Source organism: Leptonychotes weddellii, chromosome 11 (assembly GCF_054177405.1).
Source record: "Leptonychotes weddellii isolate Sample4059 chromosome 11, ASM5417740v2, whole genome shotgun sequence".
Taxonomy (NCBI): Eukaryota; Metazoa; Chordata; class Mammalia; order Carnivora; family Phocidae; genus Leptonychotes; species Leptonychotes weddellii.
Genome location: NC_138379.1, coordinates 32,024,848 through 32,037,704, shown reverse-complemented (window position 1 = coordinate 32,037,704; position 12,857 = coordinate 32,024,848).

The window sequence follows — 12,857 nt, the reverse complement described above, 5'->3', positions numbered from 1 at the left end:
CTCTCCCACACAGAGCTGTTGTGCAGATTAAACAAGGTAACCCTCGAATGTGCTTAGTAGAGATTCAGTGAATGTGTCTGAATCCTCCCCTGACAATTACTTTATTCAGCTTTCTACTCCAGTCATTTGTTTATCTGTTTTATCTCCTCCAGGAGAGAAAATCTGAGGATGGGAAACTCCTCTCACTCATCGCCCCCGCCCCTTCCCTCCACCCAGTACCTAGCACAGATTCTCATAGTTTATGTGTATATTTATCAGATTGGTCTCTGGACCAGCTGTCTCCTGAAGCCTGTTACGAATGTTCAGCATGCACACTTCAACATTAACAGGGGCAGCGTGGAAACCTCTCTTTTGTCTTCTTCCCACTCCCCAACCCTCGCTCCACCCCCGCCCTCCGCGTGGCTTTGGAGAGGAGGCTGCAGTTAGAATCACTGCACTATAAGAAAATCATCAATTGTCTAATGAAAGCCCCTGTCATTAAATATCCAGCCTCTGGCACAATCCCTGAGGGAAAGAACCCATTCCTGCAATGCACTGGGCCAATTTGTGAGCCCTGCCTTGGTGAGCACAGACTCTCCCCTGACCCTGGAAGTCAATCAGCAGGAGCCCTGAATTATGAAGAATGAATGCTCACCACTGCTTGGTCTCTAGCTGACCTGCCAACTCCTGTCACTGAAGGTCACCCAGCTACGGAGGCTTGCAGAGAATCAGTCACCTTCATCTCTCTCCTCTCCCTCTTCTCCACACGGGGCCCCCACGTAACCCTTTCCCCTTTCATTAGACCCTTGCCGCTTCCTGAGGATTTGGCAGTTTCCACGGTGTCCAACCTACCAGGCTGTAAATACCTGACTAAGAAAACACGAAATGTGTTCATAGGACTTCTTTATCTAAACCATAAATATGAGATGCATTTTGACATTTCTCAGAAAACACACCATCTCCCAGATTCAGTTGGCAGCACAGATTTACTCCCCACAAGACTGTACCAAAATCTCAACTTGGCAGTTTTCAGTCAGGCCCACACATGCAGCTGCATTGTGCTAACAAAAATGGAACCTTATTAAATCACATACCCTGAGTGGCTGTGCCTTAAAATGATTATTTTCAAGCTGTAAGAAATTTGGTGGTATCTGAACTTCATAAACAGCTAAAATGGTAGTGTGTGAGACTCTGATGTTCACGACTTACTCCAGCTGTAGCCACAGTAAAGGTAGGCAGCAGAGATTGTGTATAAGATCACAGATTTTGAAATCAGGCAGATTTCTGCTCTGCTACCTATGATGTGTCACTTGGGAAGTTACTGCCTCTCTGCCTCAGTTTCCTGAGTAAAAATAAAAGTAAATAAGCAAGAAATACTGAAACCACTGAAGAGAATTATTTGTGACACTAGCATACAAAATCACTTAGACTGGTACTTGGCATTTATGAAACACTCAACAAAGGATGCCAATTTTTTTAAAGATTTTATTTATTTATTTGAAATAGCAGGAATGGGGTATGGAGAGGAGCAGAGGGAGAGGGACAAGCAGACTCCCCACTGAGCAGGGAGCCTGACGCAGGACTCGATCCCAGGACCCCGAGATCATGACCTGAGCCAAAGGCAGACACTTAACAGACTGAGCTACCCAGGCGCCCCACGAATGTCAATTTTTTAAAAACCCTCATATCCATTACAAGTTAGAAATATTAAGCCAAAAATGGTTACTGAGCCCTCAGACACTGTCTTATTCTGGTTGAACTACCTGGACTTGGAGCAACATCTAGGAAGATTTGATTTCACTTCCCTGATTCTTGATCCTTTTCATTTTGTTCATTTTGTTCGTCCTCCATCCAATAGGTGCTGTGATCAGGCCAGGATTAATTAGAGTTCTCTCGGAATGATGCTGTAGGCATCTAAGAATGATTGTGTAACGTAATTGTTTAGGTGTCAGTCTCTCCTGCTGGAAGGTAAGCTCTCAAGGCCAGGGCCTCTGCCATTCCTTTCTTTATTCTCATTACCTGTTTGTGTTCAACAGGAGAAGACCACGGACTAATTGTCAGCGTCAGGCCAGCTCCCAGATGAAACCTCTGGGAGGCTGCCTTTCCTTCCTAGAGCTGTTAGCTGTTACTTATCTTCTAGATGGAAAAGTCTGTCAAAGCCCTTGGCATCATGCCAGCTGCTTTGTTTACATGTTTTGTCTCATTTAATCTTCACAGTTATCTATGAGGTAGACACCCTGGTTATTCTGGTAGTACAGATGAAAGAATTTAGGCTTACAGAGATGAAATAAATTTAGCAAAGCTTATACAGTAAGTGACTGAGCCTGGATCCCAAACCAGAACTTACTAAGCACAAAGTACACTGACTAACTAAATACCCACTCACAACAAGTACTGACCACTGTAAAAGGCTGGACAATCATCATGTAGGGTTGTCAGTGGATTTTATTATTATATTTCAAGTTTTGGTAGGCATCTTATCCCAGATTAGACAAACTGACTCCCCTTGAAAGTTGGAGAGATCAAAACCATTTATAATTACCCTTAGGACCATCTCATATGACCAGAGATTCACAGAGTCAAACCTGATTGTTTATTCTCAAAGATCAAGTCTCAGCATGAAAATGTATAGAATCAATGTAACTTGTATAGAGCTTGTATAGAGCCTTCTGATATATAACAGGGCGTGCTCCCCACCTCACGCATCCTCACAGGCTAGAGATTTCCAAAAGTAGAGCCCTTATGCAAAATGTTGGTATATTTTTTCTCCATTTTTTGGTGGCTGAGCTTAAAGAAGATATTGAAGTTTAGGACATGCGCATGCCAGCTTAGAAATGGGCCAAACAAATCTCAGTGGATAGAAACATATAACTGGAGGGTAAATGCCAACTGTCACCTAGAACACACCCAGGGGCCCCCACTTTCTACTCAAGTCCCTTCCAACTTTGAGACCCTAAAGGATCTCTGGAGATGGGTCTAAGACTTCTTTTGTACTTTGTCCTGCCACAGGACTAGTTTATATTAATGCCCAGGTGAAAACACACAAAGCAGGTTTAGCCTATTTTTTAGATAACCCAGAAATCAGAGTCCGTGGGAAGCAAAGGAAAGTTTTGAGGATGGCAGAGTCATTTACTTTGTACAAACAGAAGAGGATTTTTTCTGGAATCTGTACTTGGAAGTTCACAATGCCTCCCTAACGAAAATAAATCCTGTCCCCTCTGCCCCTCTTCTTCACAAGCTCTCAGTCAGTACACATCTTCTATCCTCAACTGAGCCTGGCTAATTGATTCTCTGAACATTAGGAGTGACTTTCTCAGATGGTTTCCCCCTCACCTTCTTGGTTGTTTCTAATCCTATTAGCAACCTCCCATCACACAACGTTAATGCGGTGGTATCTGATTGCATTTTTTGCCAATATCCGACAAAATGCAGCAGCTTATTAGTGACTTTTATGTCATGTGGTTTTAGCAAAATTGAATGCTAATGAGATGTGATTGGGTGGAAAATTATAGCAATAGGGTGCCTGCCTTCTGTAATTGCAGCGTAGGCTCTAGTTTGCAATGGGGGTACCAGGATTTCTTTTCCTTAATAGTGATTTTCAAGGCACAGAAAGGTACTGTGTATTTACAATTATGCAGCAGATGATTAAGTGGCTTTCACGGGTGGACTGTTGGACAGCCTTGCAAATCACAGAGATGGTTAAGGAAAGCAGAGAGAAGATAACAATTGCATTGTCTCATCTGAAGCCTCACTTATTACCACACCGCCACCTCCAAACAGAGAGGAAAGGGAGGCAAGATCATAGCAACGATGGTATTCTTATTAAAAGAGACGGATTCTTTATTAACTAGTCAGGAGCCAAATGATTAAACAGCTTTACTTGCCATTGAATTCTGAGCAGAAATCAATGCACATTATACAGTTGTAGCAGCTGAGATCGCAAAAGCCCCAAGGACAGCACACATACTGTGGTTTACTGAAATATTTCATCACCGTAATGGTCAGGAGATGGAGTGCAGTTTGTCCATGGAGTATAACTTATATCTTGTTCATTTTTGTATGTGGTAGAAAAGCTACCTGCATAAACTCCCCAATTGTAGTATTCAAGTTGCAAAATCTTAAGTGTCCAACTGAAAAGGATTGTCTCTACATTCAGAGCATTTTTAAGAATGAGTCCTTGCTTTATGGAGACTTAAATGTTATCATTTAACTCTAGATGGTGCTACCCAGTGAGTTTGGTGGAATTGTGACAAAACCATGACTAGGGGTTGTTAAATGCAATGCTGGGTATTCCCTGTGCCTCCCCCCAGCCCAACAGACAAGGGCAGAAAAGACATGCCCCTTACACTCTTACACAATCCAAGCAACTAACTTGTTCTCATATGCAAACTTTCTCTAACACCAACAGCTTTTGCGAATTTATACAAGTAATTATTCTTCCAATCTAAAATTTTGAAAAAGATATAAAATTTAAAAAGAAGGAAAAATATAAACTCGACATGCTGTGTTCAGCACCTGAAGGATTTCCCTCTCCCGATGATCAGTAAATGTGACATTATTGAATGACTTGCAAAATGTCTACTTCTACAAAGGATTTTAAGTGGCTTACAGTAAAAACCATGCATAATCAAAGTTTTAGTTATCTAGCGGTAGGTATCAAACTACACCAAGACTTAATGGCATAAAATATAACCACTGTATTCTACACACAACTGTATGTATCAGGATCTGGGGAATGAAACCACAGGATGGCTTGTCTCTGCTCCAAAATGACTGAAATGGTTTGTACACCCCAAACTGCTGGGGCCATATGTCTTGAGCCTTGGGTTGTTGAGAGTTGCCTTGGGTCTTCTCCATGACACACCGGCTCAGGAAGGGATGTGCAAGGTGGTTTCTTTGTTCACATGTCTGGCACTCCTGGTAGGACTGGAATGGCCAAAGCTGGCTCTGTCTCTCTCTCTCTTCATGGATTCTCACAGGAAGTTTCCTCACAGCATACCAGTCTTTGGGTGGTTAGACTTCTTACATGGTGGCTAGCTTTCCTTTGTGATCCAAGACGCCTGGGCGGAAACTGGGAAATGTCTTAAGAATGACCTAACCTCAGAAGTCCCAGGGGCACCTGAGTGGCTCAGGTGGTTAAGCATCTGCCTTCGGCTCAGGTCGTGATCCTGGGATCCTGGGATCCTGGGATGGAGCCCCTCCACCTTCACGCTCTCTGCTCAGTGGGGAGTCTACTTCTCCCTCTCCCTCTGCCCCTTTCCCGAGCTCATGTGCATGCACTCCCACCTTTCTCTCAAATAAATTAAAAAAAAAAAAATCTTAAAAGAAGTCCCAGAGCATGATCTCCATCACATTCTAGTGGTCAAACAAGTCACTAAGGCCAGCCTTGACCCAAGAGGAGAGAAATTAGACAATATTTCTCAATAGAAGGAGTAGCACAGGTTACACGGCCATCTTAATGCAAACCATAGGCATGCTGTAAGTGCAATGATGATAATTTTAAAGTGAGAGGAGCTGTACAATTGAGGGAACAATTGTACTAAAAAAATGAGGCTAACAGCACTCCCTGCTATGACCAGAGAATTTAACCCCAAGTTTCCTAGTGATCAAGGCAAGAAGGAAAGAACCAGCAATATAGTGTTCTTTAACTATTCCAAAAAAATCATGCTCATTTTTTTCAATTATTTTCCAAAGAATAAACCAATAATCAATAAACATAGACCACGAGATGAGTTTCTTTCTACCTAACCCTCCTTTTCTGCCTCAGTAACACTGTTCAGGCCTGTGGTGATGGTCACTCTGATAGGAAACTAACTGATTAGAATGGGGCCCGGGATTGAGACGGGCAGAAGAAGGAGGAGGAGGAAGGAGCGTGAACTGTGGCAAACACAAAGCAAAGGAGAAACAAAAGGAGGAAAGGAGAGAGGGGATTCAAATTTTGTCTTGCTCTGCCTTGTAAAGAGTTTCGCGGGTCACAAGTTCCAACGCCTACTAGGTCTGGCAAGTACCTAAAATATCTGAAACACATGAAGTAAAAGAAAGCAGAGAGAAGTGGAGCCCCTGCCAAATGTCTAAAAGCCTCCAATTATCTTTGGTTAAGTTGATTATAGGCACTTCACTGCCAAACATACCCATGTCTGTGACTGACTTCAGGCTGTTCCTGCCTGCCAGGTTTTACCTCTTGACTTTGCTTCCATGGAGAAATTCTGAGTTCACAGGCTGAAAAATCAACCTGCTGGGTTTCCTATGTCTCCCCTAACGGAGAGATCCTCCAGGATGACATTGAAGGACTGATCACAGGTATTTGCTGAAGTGACTTCTCTCAGTCCCTGGTTTCCTACTATGTAGGTCCTATCACCTCCAGAAAGAGTTACTGGGGAAGGAGAGGAGAGATTTTTATTTCTCATAAGGGATAAAATAATGAAGTAAGCCAGGCTACTGCCAAATACCTACTCTTGCTCAAATCCAGTCTTAGAACTGAGAAATGCATTGGTGTATTTTGTAAGGGGAGCTACTACTCTATCATTTACCTTAGACTACTACTTTGTAGACATCTAATGTCCGAAAAGCCAAGAAAAGACTCCAGTTTGTTCTTTATTATAGAAAGATATAGGGAATGTTAGCACTCCTCAAGTTCTGACCCAAACGTTTTTCTTTGCTCTGTCTTCCTCCACCTTTAAATGGGCAGCCATTAAAACCAGTAACTACCCAGAAAAGTAACAGAGTTTCCAGTTATCTGAACTCTCCCTAGACTAATAAAATCTTTGATTCTGAGCTGAGTGTATGGATAACCCATTTTTCTTTTGCTAGTCTCTTCACATTTCATCACCCTATTGTTTCCGGTAGTGAGGGAGTCAAGCCGGGGAAATTATATCTCTGTCCCCATGGCTCTCCTTTCAAAGTGTCACACCACCATGCTGTGTGCTTTTTTGGTTAACATGCGCCACATCAATTTATGTCTTACTTTGTGTCCCAAACTGATTTCTTCAAAAGTTGATCAATAGCAATAAGACAATAATATAAGAATATTAGGTCTCCCAGAAAAGAAATTTGCAGTTCAATGGGATCCTTTGATACCTATATCCTACATTAACTAATAGTGTCTCATCCAGACACCACACAGGCCAGATGGATTTGGGAAAGAGTCCACATACCTAGTGGGTCATTTTGAGACACCTAACTCAAATGTCACTAGATGTTAGCCTTTGCTGAGATAGAAAAAGCTCAGTCAAGTTCCACAAATGATGTAGATTCTCAAGAGTTTGGACCCTTAATGTTTTCTTTGATGGCCAGTTTGTTCTGACTCATTGATTGGAGAAAATTAGGTGAGATAGAAGAAATAGAAATTGTTACTCCATTTAGATTGAGGGTGATTATCATGAATAATGAAGTGAACTTTCTAGCAAAATGGCCCTGATATTTTCCGTTCATCTATACACCCATTAGCTCCTATACTCCATTTGAAAAAAAAAGATCTTAGTTCCTCCCTATTAACACATTTTATCATTCAGCCTTAATTGCAGACATAGATATTTGTAGATTAATGTAACTGAACAAAAGATACATTTGATACAAAAAGATACAAAAGACATCATGAATAAAATAGTTTTGAGAGAAAAGGAAGAATTCATTTTATTTTAGAATGAAGAAAATGTGTTATAGGCAGGGACATTCCAAATCCTTTGGTTTCATGAATATTCCATCTTCATGATAATAGACTGCTGTGCTCTTATGAACTTCTAAGTAACAGCTAACTTTTGTCAGAGCTGAAGTTATTAAAAGTAGAGAACAGAGAAAACAGAATCTCTCCTTCTGAGTGGACATTTTCAATGTGGAATTACATTAAGCTTTCTCAGTGAATTCACAGTAATGGAATTTATCATCTTTTACTCCCTGCCACAAAGAGCACAGAATTAAAAGGACCTGTCCTTCGTTGTTAAGTAACTGCACAGTTTTCCCCTTTCAGGATCTTATGTGAAGATTCTGCCATTCCCATCAATATTAGTTTTCTTCTAATAGAAAATTTCTTTCCTCTGTAACTCATTTTAAAGACCTTCCAACATGTCCCAAACAGGTTACCTTCTATGGGTAACCAGAGAAGATGGAGCAAATTAGAGATCTTTTTTTTTTTTTTTTGAGAGAGAGCATGCGCACCTGTGCGTTCATACGAATCAGGGGGGAGGAGAGGGAGAGAGAGAATCTTAGGGAGAGAGAGAATCTTAAACAGGCTCCATGTACAGTGCAGAGCCCAACGTGGGGCTTGATCTTGCAACCCTGAGATCATGACCTGAGCTGAAATCAAGAGTTGGAAGCTTAACTGACTGAGCCACCCAGGCTCCCCAGAGATCTTTTTTTAATGAAGGATCCAGGTATAAATAAATGCAGGGACCACAAGCAATTGTGTGTCTCTTGGAAACATGGAATTATATGGCCACTTAAAACTGAAGCTTAATGGGGTCTCACAGGAATCACCAAAGCCTTCCATTCCCTATGGGTCCAAGGAAGAAGCCAAGGTGTGTGTTAAGACAGTGTTGACAAAGACACAGAAGCTACTGGGGTTTTAGTTGCCATTTAAGAAAGGGAATGAGACTGTAGCCCCATCTTTGTGCCTATAAGACCTTGGTAAGAGTTCATAAAGGTCTGTAACTTCTCTCTCTTTGCTATTTTCATTACCACCCTGACTATTTCTGGAAATTTGTTAAAGGAGCAGGACTTGGGTATCCTGCAGCTTCTTACAGCTAGACTTGCAAGGATTAGATCTCCAAAGGTCTGATGGTCACTGAAAGAAGGAGAAAGAACACAGACAAGCTGAATCCCTTGAGCTCCCGAGGAAGAGGCCATGGAGGTGGGCTGAGCAACAGAGCAATAAGTTTCGCATTCACAAGGTCCTTGTGGTCCTTCTGCATTCATAATGCCCTAGTATAACTGCAAAGCACAGTGTCAGTTGTAATGGAAACAATTATAACCCTTAGAATAGCAGCTTCACAGAATTAGTATTTTACAGTATTAAGTAAGTAATATTCTATCCTTAAGCCCAAGGTCCCAGAGGATTTGTCTCACAAGAAAAGAATGAATGAGATGTCATCTGTATCTGTTATTTTTGAAATGTCTATTTTGCAAAGTTTTAAGAGTGAGACATGATTTCGCAAGGGTAAAATGGACATAATTTGGGTTAAATCCCAGGTTTTTGGCTTGAGTAGAGGATAATGCTGTTTAGCAAAATAGGCTGGATAGCACTCAATGGCACTTTACACTTTCTCAGTGTGCTGAAATATAGTATATTCAGATGGTTCTATGACAAAATTTATTATAATAAGCTTTGTATATATATGTATATAAGCTTTTTCGTAGAAGGTTTATCAATACTGGTAAATTGGTTCCAATCCTCTCCAAGGACATTTTTGGTATTCATTAAATTGTCTATGGTTTCCTTTAATAAAGCTAGATATTTGGGTGCCTGGGTGGCTGGTTAAGCGACTGCCTTCGGCTCAGGTCATGATCCTGGAGTCCTGGGATCGAGTCCTGCATCGGGCTCCCTGCTCAGCGGGGAGTCTGCTTCTCCCTCTGACCCTCCCCCCCTCTCATGTGCTCTCTCTCTCAGTCTCTCTCTCTCAAATAAATAAACAAAATCTTAAAAAAAAAATAAAGCTAGATATTTGAAGTTTGAAAGACATTGAAGCTTTAAATTAGGAATTTCTGAAGAAACTACAAATGTTGATAATAAAAATTATCAAATTATCAAAAGGATTTAAAGTGATCTGGTGCAATAGGTATGACCTAACTTTATTAACCATCTCTGGTTAATAATAATATAAAATGAAAATGCATGGAGCACTGACAATGTGCCTAGCTCTAGACTAAGAATTTTATACATATTACATCATTCACTTATCCAGGCAACACTATTAGGTAGGTATTTCACTTTACAGATGATAAAATAAAGCTCTGAGAAATTGTCACTCGCCCAAAATTATACAACTAGCATAGCCAGAATTCAAACCAAAGTTATCAATGTTTTAACCTGTATATCTGAACTACATTGATTACTCTTTGAACTTTCAGATCTCCTGAGGAAAAAAAAATCTTTTTTTTTTTAAAAGATTTAATTAATTTATTTATTTGACAGTGAGAGAGAGAGAGAGAGAGCAGAAACACAAGCAGGGGGTGTGGGAGAGGGAGAAGCAGGCTTCCCGCCAAGCAGGGAGCCCAATGCGGGGCTCGATCCCAGGACCCTGGGATCACGACCCAAGCCGAAGGCAGATGCTTAACAACTGAGCCACCCAGGCACCCCAAAAAACGTCTTTCTGAAAACATTATAGATGAGCTTTGGAGATCTGAGTGGCAACATGGTCTGATAGAAAGACCACTGGACTGAGGGTTGAGAGTCTAAACTCCTTGTGTGTGAACGTGCTGGGTGACACTGACCAAGGCCCTTAACAGCTCTGGGTTTCATTTTCTTTGTTTAAAAAATAATTGAATTGAATTGAAATAAAAGTCACTTCTAAAATATTCTTATTATTTGTGACATAAGAAATTTGAAATTTCTTCATTCACATGGAATAAGATTACAAACCATAAAGTGGCTCTGTATACACATGAATTTGCTGATTTCAGACATGGAAACACTATGCTGTTTGGACACAGGAGGTAGAGAATGGCCTCTGCTATGCATATTTGTGAGTTGGTCAACACATATTAAATACTTAGATGTAGTCTCAGTCTTCTCAGAATCTCTTCCTTGGTTCATTACTCCATCTTCTTAAAGTGTGACCTTAGGTTAAAATATATCAGGGGTAAAAATTAAAATAAAATAAAATTAAATTAAATTAAAAGCAGGGGGCTCTCACAAGTTGCTTTGGGGCCAGAGCTAAACATGGTCTCACCCTTATCAAAAGGATTTAAAGTGATCTGGTGAATTAGGTATGACCTGACTTTATTAACCATCTCTGGTTAATAATAATATAAACAGCTATAGAAAGCGTCCCTGGGACATCCACCTGGAAATCTATTTACCTCTAACAATTTGGACTACTGCCACCATCAGAAGGAAGAGAGGTAGGCTGGCTTACAACATGGTTTAGTATTTCAAATTTTAATGTTGAAATAATTTTTCAAAGACATCTACTCCAATGTTTTCTAAATGATGATCCACAGATATCTAAGATTATGTACTTCGAATTCAATATGGATTTTTTCTTTTATTAAATGGTAATTAAGGTAAAATTAATTGTTATTGTTTTATTTCTATATACACTTGGTAAAATAATACATTTTTAAAACTTTTACTACTTGGCAAAATCAAATCTTCTGGGAACTGCTAGTCTAATCTAATCAACGGTCTCTTCCATTCAGTGTCTGAAACCCTCTCTAGTCCTTTGATCCTTGAACTTCACTGGAGATGAGAAAGTCAATAGTCATAAGCAACTCCACTCCATTTTTTAGATGTCTCCAGATGTTTGGTAAGTCTTTGGTATATAGTGCTAAAATACATTTTGAGTAGTTCCACTGAATAGTAATAGTTTTATAAGACACATTGTATAAATAATAAAACGAGAAGAGTTAACTTACTTGTACTAACTAGTGAGTAACAAAGCTGGGGCTAATCTTAGTTCCAATATACTTCAAAGCCCACACTCCTAACAAACATGACATACTGCTTTTTGAGTCTTCCCTATTAACATCATAAAGAACAAGTCTTCTCTCTTCCATGCGATTATCTTTCACAAATTTAAAGATAATCTTTATGTTTCTCTGGGTTTCTCTTAGCTGGGATGAATATGGACAATTTCTTTAGTTGCTAATATGACATGGTTCCTTCACATCATTATTAGTAGACTGCTTACTCTTCATTATTTGTAAGTTGCCTGGGCATCAATGTCAGGTTGTAAAAAAATATGGGCTTGGCTCTCCTGGGTTTGAGTGCTGGCTCTGGCACTGACTAGTTATTGGCCTATTGAGAGCTATTTGTGTTATTTATCAGAGTTGGGTAAGAGTTTCCTTATCTACAAGCTGGGTGTAATATGTCCTAGTGGTACTGTGGAAATTAAAAGAAAAATTAAAACCTAAATGGCCTTTGCTAATTCAGTCAGCAGAAAATTAAAACAATGAACAAAAATATATGCATGTGTTTATAGGTATCTGGGCTATAATACATAAAAATAATTTAAGAATTAACTTGATATGATTTGTTAGTTTCCCTAGATCTCTAAGATATCAAATAATGAGAAGATAAGCGAAGTTGAAATTTTCCTATTGTTCTGATTTACATCAGGATTCAAGGATTATTTACAATTAACTTTCTATACTTGTCTCCCATTGATCACTTGCTGCATATGCTCCCTGGAATTGGATTGTTATCCAAGCATGGCAAATTAAACTTCCGCTTTAACAATTAAAACCATTAGGCTGACGAATTAGACTGTGAGGCTGATTTATTCTGGGTGAGATTCTGGCTCCCAGGCATAAATGAGACTTTCTTTGTTTTCAAAAGTTGCCTGGCAGGCTGGTTCAGGTGGCAAAGCCTGTGACCGATCTCATTCTACAACAATCACCAGGCATCTCCACACAAGGGATGAGGGTCCATAAGGAACTTAGGAGTGAGTCACTCATGTATGACTGTGACGTCATTCTCTCTTCATGGCCATAAAGGACTGGTTTATCATCCAGATAAAGTATTTTCTAGAAGAAGCTTTTAATTGGCTTCTTATTCCTTTTCTTTCTTTTTTTTTTAATGTTTTTTTTATTCTTATGTTAATCCCCATACATTACATCATTAGTTTTAGATGAAGTGTTCCATGATTCATTGTTTGTGCATAACACCCAGTGCTCCATGCAGAATGTGCCCTCCTCAATACCCACCACCAGGCTAACCCATCGGG